This window comes from Nyctereutes procyonoides, unplaced genomic scaffold (assembly GCF_905146905.1).
Source record: "Nyctereutes procyonoides isolate TBG_1078 unplaced genomic scaffold, NYPRO_anot_genome, whole genome shotgun sequence".
In the NCBI taxonomy this organism is placed as follows: domain Eukaryota; kingdom Metazoa; phylum Chordata; class Mammalia; order Carnivora; family Canidae; genus Nyctereutes; species Nyctereutes procyonoides.
This window is the reverse complement of record NW_026575051.1, coordinates 16,420,384-16,430,785: the sequence shown is the minus strand read 5'-3', so window position 1 is coordinate 16,430,785 and position 10,402 is coordinate 16,420,384. Positions and strand designations below refer to the sequence as shown.

Below are 10,402 nucleotides of genomic sequence, written 5' to 3'. Positions count from 1 at the left end.
TAATCTCTTTTTATGAGGTTTTTTGTTGTTGTTGTTAAGATACCATATACAAGTGAGAATCATACAATGTCTGTTTTATTTCATTTAGCATAATGCTTTCGAGTTCATTCATGTTATCACAAATTGTAAGATTTCCTCATTTTTAAAGGTCAAATAATATCCTGTTGAATATATATGACCACAACTTCTTTATCCGTTTATCTGCAGATGGGTAGTTAAGTTGTTTCCATGTTTTGGTTATTATAAATAACGATGCTATGAATATGGGAATGCAAATATCAAGTTCATGGGGTTTTTTTTGTTTAGGTACAGGTAGTTTAATGAATTTTATTTATCAGGTAAAAATATCAACATTTGATGGAAAAACAAATGCAGCTCCAGTCCTTGTTTCAACCTTGTCTCAGCCCAAAGGGGACTATCCACCAGGGGAGAGAATTGCTGGCAAGTCCTGTGATTGGGGGGAAGTGTGAATGGGCAACAGGGCTGTCTCACTCCTTGAACTTCCACTCTTGGCAGCACATGGGGCAAAGCTGCTACACCTGCAGTACAGAGTCACTTGAGAATATAGTGCATGTAAGAGCAGTGGGAACACTGACTCCATACCAGGGAGTGGGGCAGTCATTGCAGGCCACCTGGCATTCCTGGAAGTAGCCATTAAAGGTCATCTCAAAGATGTTGCAGTTCTCCTTGTCCACCCAGAGCCAAGTGGCCACAACCTTCCAACAATTAATCTTTACCTTCAAAGGTGGTGGAGCCTCCCTAACCATGCTGCCTTGTCTACCTTCTGTTTTAGTGTTATCACTTCTTAAATATATCCCCAGAAGTAGAATTGTTATATCATATGTGAGTTCTATGTTTAATTTTTCCTTTGAGAATCTTCCATAGTGTTCTCCATTATGGGTAGACCGATTTACATTCACATCAACAGTGTATAAAGGTTTCCTTAGCATTTGTTATCTTTCGTCTTTTTGGTGGCCATTCTAACAGGTATAAGGTAATATTTCATTGTGATTTTAACTTACATTTCCCTAATGACTAGTGATATTGAACGTTGGCTTTTCCTGTATCTTTGGAGAAATGTCAATATAGGTCCTTCGCTCATTTGTTAGCTGTGTTTTGTTTTGCTACTGAGTTGTATGCATTCTTTGTGTTTTGTATATATCATTTGCAAATATATTTTCCCATTCCAACAAAGTTTTTACTTTGTTGATCGTCTCTCTTGTTGTATAGGAGCTTTTTAGTTGATGAGTTGATGTAGTCTCATTTTTTATTTTGTTGCTTGTTTTAGAGGTCATATCCAAGAAATTATTACCAAGACTCTGTCACAGAGATGTATTTCTAGATTTTCTTCTCCAAGTTTCAGGTCTCACATTTAAGAGTTAAGTCTAAGTCAAATTTTCAGTTAATTTTTATGACTGGTATAACATGAGTTTAAGTTCTTTTTTTTTACATGTGAAATCCAGTTATCCAGCACCTTTTATTGAAAAGATTGTCTTTTCTCTATTGAATATTTTTGGTTCCTTTGTCAAATATTAGTTGAACTTACATGATTAGGTTTATTTTCTCGGCTCTTTATTCTGTTTCATTGGTCTATTGGTCTCTTTTCCCACTAGTAACATATAGCTTTGATGACTACAGCTTATAGTGTAGCTTAAAAGCAGGACGTGCGTGATGCTGAGTCTTGATTTGTTCCTTCTTAGGATTTATTGGCAATTTGGGGTCTTTGTGGTTCCATGTAAATGTTAAGAATGTTTTTCCACCTTTAAAAAGTGCCATTAGAATCTTGATAGGGGGCACCTGGGTAGTTCAGTTGGTTAAATGTCTACCTTCAGCTCAGGTCATGATCCTAGGGTTTTCAGCTCTGCATGGGGCTCATTGCTCTGAGGAGAGCCCACTCTCTGTCTCCAGCTCCCCCTGCTTGTGCATTCTCTATTTCTCTCTCTCTCTCTCTCTCTCTCTCTCTCTCAAATAAAATCTTTGGAGATTGCATTGAATCTATAGATAACTTCTAACAGTATTGATATTTTATATTAATTCACCCAATCCATGAACATGGGATGCCTTTCCATTTATCTGTCTTTTTCCATTTCTTTCACCCTTGTCTTATAGTTTTTAGAGACATTTCACTTCCTTTAATATCTAAGTATTTTATTATTTTTGATGATATTGTAAATGAGATTTTTAGAAAATTCATTGTGTATATAAATGCTATTGATTTTATATATTAATTTTATATCCTTAATTCATTGGTTAGAACAGATTTTTTTCTGAGTGTTTAGAATTTTCTAATTAAAATTATGTTATCAGCAAGTATACTTTCTTTGATTTCTTCTTTTCCAATTCTGATGCCATTTCTTTTTCTTGCATGGTAGTACTAGAAGTCCTAGCTAGTGCAATGTTGAATAGGAGTGGTAAGGGTGGGCACCCTTGTTTTGCTCCTGATCTTACAGGAAAAGTTTTCAGTGTTTCACCATCAAGTATGATGTTAGCTGTGAGTTTGTCTTATATGACTTTTATTATGTTGATATATTTCCTTTTATGCCTAAATTGTTGAGTTTTTATCATAAAAAAGTTTTTATCATGAATACCTGTTGAATTTTGTCAAGTGCTTTGCTGTATTAAGATAACCATAATTATTTTCTTTTGTTCTATTATTGTGACAGATCACATTGATTTGCATATGGTGAACCATCCTTGCAGTGCAGTGATGAATCCCATTTGATCATGTTGGATAATCCTATAATATGCTGTTGAATTTGTTTTGCAAGTATTTAATTGAGAATTTTTGTATCTCTATTCATCAGGGATGTTGGTCTGGTTTCTGGTTTTGATATCAGGATAATGCTGGTTTTATACAATGACTTTGGAAGTATTCCCTCCTCTCTGATTTTTCTTGGAAGAGCTTGAGAAAGATTGATGTTGATTTTTATTGAAATATTTGATAACAGGCAGCCCGGTGGCTTAGTGGTTTAGTGCCATCTTCAGCCCAGGACCTGATCCTGGAGACCTGGGATCGAGCCCCATGTCAGGCTCCCTGCATGGAGCCTGCTTCTCCCTCTGCCCGTGTCTCTGCCTCTCATGAATAAATAAATAAAATATTTAAAAATATATATTTGATAAGATTCAACAGTGAAGCCATTTTGTCCTGCGTTTTTCTTCATTGTAAGGTTTTTAGCTGGTTCAATCTCCTTATAAGTAATTGGCCTGTTCAAGTTGTATCTAATCATCACTTTTGTCATCTGAATATGTGAATGATGTAATAATTATATCAAGATAAAAATATGACTTGCTTACATTGCCAGCTACAATAAGTTTATCCAATATATCTCATTCTATGCCACTTATATAAAGAATATGATTCCTTTGAGCAAATTTTTCCTGTATCAAAGTATTCAAAACAGTTCTATACATTTACTATGCACTACACTCCAATATTTTTGATGCTTTATACTTTGTAAATATGATATTTAGATTAAGGCATATTTACTATTTATTTTTATGAGTACTTTACCATCATATATTAAGGGTCAATAATATGCCTTTACTAAAAAAAAATATGCTTACTTTTATTACTTTCAATATACATCTTTCTTGACCTAGAAGAGGGGACTACTGATTACCCTATAAAGAGATAAATTTACCATACTTAAGAATTCTTTCCCTTGTCAAAATTTTTATTTAACTATTAATGGTTTCCCAAGTATATTAAAACCCTTTATTAAACAAATTCACAGAATACCAAATCATTCATATTATAAAAATGAGAATATCAGGACCTATAATATTCACTTCTGGATATTTTCCCTAACTTCTCTATTTATATCAAGTATAACATGACTTATACAAATAAAACAAAGTCATATTTTAATATTGTTACATAATTAAAATAAAATCTGAAAAAAATAAAATAAAATCTGACTCATTTTACAATGCTTCCCAAAATATGTAGTCTATAATAAGATTATAATTTTGTAACCTTTTCTGTAGAATGATTAACTGTATTGTAGAGATTGAGATTGGAATTACAGATAAGCATATGCTCTTCTCTGCCTTCAAATAATTCTTTTAATTCAGAATATTTTCTGCATCCAAAAACAAAATTTAAATTTCTCAGTTTATTAAATGATTAAAATCATGCTGCACATATTTTTATTCATTTTTATTAAAATAAGATTTTAACTTGAGACAGATAAGAACAGAGATAGTAAGAGCAGGGAAGAGAGGGAGAAGCAGGCTCCCTGCTGAGCAGGAAGCCCCATATGGGGCTCAATCTCAGGACCCTAGATCATGATCCCAGCTGAAGACAGACACTTAACCAATTGAGCCACCCAGGCACCCTTTTTTTCTTCATATTTAAACCACAGAAATTTTTATTCAATTCTTGTTTTCCCTGGAGTTTTTGTACCCTTTTAAAATTTATTTTTAATAAGAGAATATGCCTTTTCAGTTCTTAACACTGTTAGAATCCTGAGATTTTTCTCATGTTAATCAAGCTGGTGGTCTTACATATCCATCTGCCATCCTGGAACTTCTTTGGTTTATTTCACAAACGAGATCTACTATTTCTAGAGTACCATGGCATCATACTTTTCAGAGTGTTTTAATGGCTAGAATACATATTCTAGTTATTATTTTTCCAGATAATGTTCAAAAGAGTTTTTTAAACATTTGGTTAGTAGTTTCACTGGATATAGCATCCTAGAGTTAAAGTCTCTGCTACATTGTTTTCCAACATCCAATGCTACCTTCATGGAACCTGGATACTAAAGAAGTATTTTCCATTAAATGGTCTCCCAGTCCCTGTAATGGGATCCTGTGCCTTGGGGTCCTCTCCCTCAGAAACCACGAAATCTTCATCTTCATTCTTGAATATAGAAATCTTATGACAATATTTCCAAATGTGAATCCTTTATAATCTTCTTTTTCTATTCTTTCTAAAATGCCTATTATATGGATCCTCTACTTTTTCCCCCTTGTATTTTCCATTTCTTTTAGTTTTATCATTAACATGTTTTTACATTCCATATGCTCTTACTTTCCCAATCCTTCCTTTTTCCTCCAAAGCATTTTCTTCTCACTTATGGAGTCATTGTTCACTCAAATGTCTCTAAGGATTCTAACTAGATAGTTTTATGTTTTTCTTCCTTCACATTATCATTTTCCTCAGTTGTTAGTTTTTATTTATTATTCTAGACCTTTCTCTTTGGGCTACTTGCCTTTCTCCAAAGTCTAGTGATCTTTGGTGGTCAATACATATTAATGAATAAAAGCCTATACTGGTAAATACAGACGTTGGACGTTTTCTCTGAAAATGCATTAACTCTCTTCACTCCCAAAAGTTCTTGTTCCTAAATTGGGTGGCTGACTACAAGCACTGTATGATAATCTGGCAGACTTCACGTTAGAATAAGCAGGCTGTGGAGTGGTTAGGAACTGGACACTTACCTTATGCAATTACTTCAACATCTTTAGCTAAAAATTTTTACTTCTATTTTTAGTATTCAAATAATAAATGCTGTCATATCCTCTTCTAGAGGAAAATTCTTTTTAAAAAATATTTTATTTATTTATTCATGAGAGACACACAGAGAGAGACAGAGACATAGACAGAGAGAGAAGCAGGCTCCTCACAAAGAGCTTGATGTGGGCCTCAATCTCAGGATCACAACCTGAGCCAAAGACAGATGCTCAACCACTGAGCCACCCAGACACCTTGAGGAAAATTCTTTTTTTTTTTTTTTTTGAGGAAAATTCTTATACTAAGAAAATATAGCTGGGCCCACAGTCTAGGCATATTTTATAAAATTTCTAAGTTTGAGTACAAACCAAGGGTATCCAAGAGTCTTATGAGAAAAAAGTGTTGGAAATATGTTTGTGATAATTCATAAATATTAAAGACCATGGACACATTGGATTTTGAATCCTCTCTACTCCACATGGATGGATGAATTATAAGGGATCACAGGCTCCGTAGTGTTCCAGATATAATTTCTTTGTAACAAACTGCCTCAAAGATTAGTGTCAGAGAAAACCATTTATCACACTCAGGGATTCTGCTGGACAGGAATTTGGACAAGGCACACAGAGATGGTTCTCTCTATCCCACTGTGTCTGAGGCCTCAGATAAAAGATGCAAAGCCTCATGCCTAGAATTATCCAAAGACTTATTCCCTCATGTATGTACCGGTTTACTCTGACTGATGGTCAGTAACCTCAGTTAAAAGAAAATAAAAACAAAACATGTGGAGAGTTAAGATTTTATTTAGTAATGAGAGATACAAAGAGAAAGGCAGAGACACAGGCAGAGGGAGAAGTAGGCTCCCTGTGGGAAGCCTGAAGGGACTTGATCCCAGGTCCACAACCTGAGCCAAAGGCAGATGCTCAACCACTAAGCCATCCAGGCATTCCTCCACATGATTTTTTAAATGGACTATAACAGCTGGAGTCCAAGGACAAGAAAGCAAAGAGCAGGCCCACTCCTATGGAGTGAGGGAAAGGTGGAGCTAGGTAGGGAGAGTTGGGTAGGGGGCTATGTAATCAGGCTCACAGAGATCCCCAGAATGCCGAAGTGTAATTAAACCTGAGATAAGGGAGCAAGCCAGACCACCCTGCCCTAGGTGTAGGTTGGGAGAGTGTCTTTTTATGACAGTCATCTGTGACCAAAAAGAATAACCAGACCCCTTTAATAACATTAAAGATGTTATCACCAGTCCTTACTCAAATCAAGACAGCACAAGAATCTCAAGGCCACAAGTTTCCTAGTCCTCAATAAAAGACTGCCACTACAAGCCCTCAGGGGTAACCCCTCTCACTTCTGAGAGCTTTTTCTATATCTTTGCTTAAAAAACTTCTATCACTTTACTCCCCTTGTCCGTGAGATTCATTCTTTAACTCTGTGAGACAAGAGCTAAGCTCTCCTGATCACTATAACCTCTTATGACCCAACTTCAGGAATCACATAGTATCATTTCCACCACATTCCATTGATTTAAGCCAGAAGCAAAAATAAATTCCACTTCTTGGTTGGGAATGACAAAGTTCTGGCCTTGGAATATTGCTGTGATAATTTTTGCTAACATAACCTTCCACTGTCTACCATCTGTCCCAACAATCTCCATCCTTCCAATGTGCAGAATATACTCACCCCTCCTCCACTTACTCTTGGCTATGTTGATTACTCTGAAATATAGTGGAACCTGGTAGGGAGTGTTTCTCTGTTTGCTGTTACCAGCTGAAAAATTTTAAGGTTGAAAGTGAGAATTCTTTGTAGCCTCATCCACTCATGTCAGACAGTTAATGTCTTTTGATGGGGCCTCAGTTTCTCTCCACATGGGCCATTTTGAACTTCCTCACAGCTTGCTGACTGAACTGTATAGGGGTGTGTGTGCATGTATGCATGTGTAGAGGATAGGGAAGAAGAGAGGAAAGGCAGTCTAGTGGGGAGATCCTCTCCCATTTTATGATCTAGCCTTAGGAATGCATGTCATTTCAGTGCACTTTATTTGTTGAAACAGTTAAAATCCTGTCCACATTTAAGGGGGAGAGAAATAGATTTCATCTACCTCACGAGATCTGCAGATCTAAAAGAGCATTCAGCCATCTTTGGAAAATAAAATCTGTCACACTTGGTTCTATTCTACTTGACTCTACTTCCCTCTATGTTGAGGGGCAGTGAGAGCTTGGGCAGCAAGAAAGTATTCATTAGTAATAGAACCACTCTTGCAAAAATTCTCTTTGTATTATTCAATTATTCTGTGTTTTGCACACCCTAAAATCAGTCATCACATCTCTAGAATCTCCAGGCCTTGGAATGTGTAAGAATGCCCATCTGTTGGTGTGAGTAGTGTCTATGTCTCTGTGTGCAACTGTGCACATGTGCATGTCTGAGTGAGAGTGCACATATCTCTATGTATTAACGGGTTCCTTCTGCCATTTTTTTGTTTAATCTGTCTTTTCTTGCCCTGAGCAGTAAGCAGTCAGCCTGAGGTCCAGGAAATGATCACTAGGGGGGATGAATATGGTTCTGTTTGTATTCAGACCAAAGTCTAATTCAAATAGAAGCTGACACTAAATCAACAAGAAAAGCAGACCTGGGACATTTCCCTCTGTGGAAGAATGCTGACTCATTTCCTCATCACATTAGAGAATGTATTAAATGAATGTTCTTATGGTGACAAAGGAGATAAAACTATATGCTAATGGGCTTTTTTGGACTCTGTTTTCTGTGATTCAGCATCATTTCATGGCTAAAACAGCAGGGACAAAAAACTTAAATATGTATATTTTTTAAATTGTAAGGCCAGTGAATGTAGTATTGTTTTTCCTGCTAGATCTTAAATAATCATGAAAATGTAGTATAATTTGTTTAATTGAGGAGAAGGAAATATTTTTTGAAAGATAATATGAATGTACCACTATCCTACACCCTAGTGAGAGAAAAATACTTAATTGGATTGATCTGGTGATTTGTATTATTATGCCAAGATTATATTAAAACTTTTTTTTCCATATAGATTTTCATACTATATAAAACATGTATAAAGTAGTGGAATTTGATAGATCTATATGAAGACTCTAATGCAGCTGCCAAAATATCATGAAACTCATATTAAGCAATTAGAAAAGATATTTAATCTAATTCAAAGAATCAACATTAAGCAATCTCCATGTTGGGCACAGTCCAAAGATATTACCTTGCAAATAGGGAAAAACATACAAATAAGTGAAAAATAATCATCTACTTTTAACCTTCATGTACTCAACTTTAAGTGAGGCAATTAAGTATTTGGGAAGGACATACTCTGTCCTTTAGAGATTTTATATTTTGAAAATTAGTTTTAAAAAAGTAAAATAAAAAAATGTGTAAAAATAGTAAGCAAAGAAAAAGAGCCCAAACACTAAATTTTATGAACTAGAAACAAAATTATATTTCTAAAGCAAAGAGGGAGAGAGACCAATGTAAGGTGAGGTGTTTGAAAATAAGGGAATTTTAAACGAAGCCTTAGAGAGAAAGTAGGTCTTCCGTGGTTGGAGAGGAGGAAAAGTAAAGAGAACAGAGCCTGAGCACAATCATGGAGATGGAGTAAGAATGACATCTTCAATAGGCAGTGAAGAAAGATCCTTGATGTGAATTGCTATTATTTATGAGCAGCCTACTAAGCGATGGCAAACTATGGAAACCAGAGGTCTTAGGACTCTAGAGTACATTCCTTCCTCTGCCACCCCCACAGTGTGCTCCACAGTGGTGATATAATTAATTCACAATGCCAAAGCCTGTGCATATTGGTATTAAACTATAAGCCTTGTTATGAAAGGCATTGTTAAGTGCTAAAACAGTAGCTTTCTATTCAGTACTATCTCAACATAGTGTAGATAATTTAGCTGCAGTAGTGACAGGTTTACCACAAGCAACCAGTTACTACAAATGCAATTTTAACACCAGGTACTCCCTGAAGGGACCTGCCCTGATGCTTGAAATAGGAGAGACAGGTTGGCTTTGCTCAGGGCATTTCCTGACACAGTGGGTGGTATTTCCTTTGAAAGTTGGCTAAGACATTTAGCCTGATGCAATAAATATCTGTCCAAAACTCCACATCATTGAGGGTGGTGGAAGATCACAGAGGTTGGATGAGGACAAACTGGGTTCAAATATCGGTTTCATTATATAGAGCATATGCCTTAGGCAAGTCATATAGGGTCTCTGGGCCCCAGTTCCCAAAGATAATAAAACTTGTCCTTTTTACCTTATGAGTTTATTGTGAAGATTGAATAACCTGTAAGGGCAGGAACTCTGTAAACACAGAGTTTACCAACTTTAATTATACTTATTTTCCTATGGAATAAATGAGAATCAAATTTCCTTCCCATTAAATTTCCATCAATGTTTGGTCCTCTATCATACCTGAAGATTTATACTTGTGAGAATGTCAGAGCCTAGTTCCTTACTGTATTTCTCAGATATACTTAGGTGCCAATTACTAGGGATTGTTTACTTCTAAAACTGACTAAGAACTCAGGATTAAGGTCCAAGAGCCAGGGGATAATTGAAGAAAAAATTTTTTTTGATCTGCAGTAAACCTCAAAGGAGGTTTTCAAGTCTAGTTTACTCTACACTGTCTGCTTTATGTAAATAAAGAACACAATTCAATAGCATTTTCAGAAATATTCAACTAATAAATTGTTCCTACCGAGTATCGCTGTTCCATAAACATTACCCTAGTTTGGGAAATGGCCAGAAAACTTAGGTTGGTACACAATTAAGGTTTCTTTCTTTTTTAGTATTCTTTACTCTGACAGGTTTTTTCCTTAGCTCTCCCAGAAACAAATAGAAATCTTTCTCTCTTTGGGTCTTAATTCCATGTTGCAGCCAATTTGACTCAACCACAGTTACACTAAATACCAT

General features: G+C 35.7%; 1 pseudogene; it reads right to left on the bottom strand.

Moving 5' to 3' along the window:
* Positions 1 to 488: 488 nt before the first annotated feature.
* LOC129512857 (anaphase-promoting complex subunit 11-like) lies at positions 489 to 950 on the bottom strand (annotated as a pseudogene).
* Between the last annotated feature and the right edge of the window lie 9,452 nt (positions 951 to 10,402).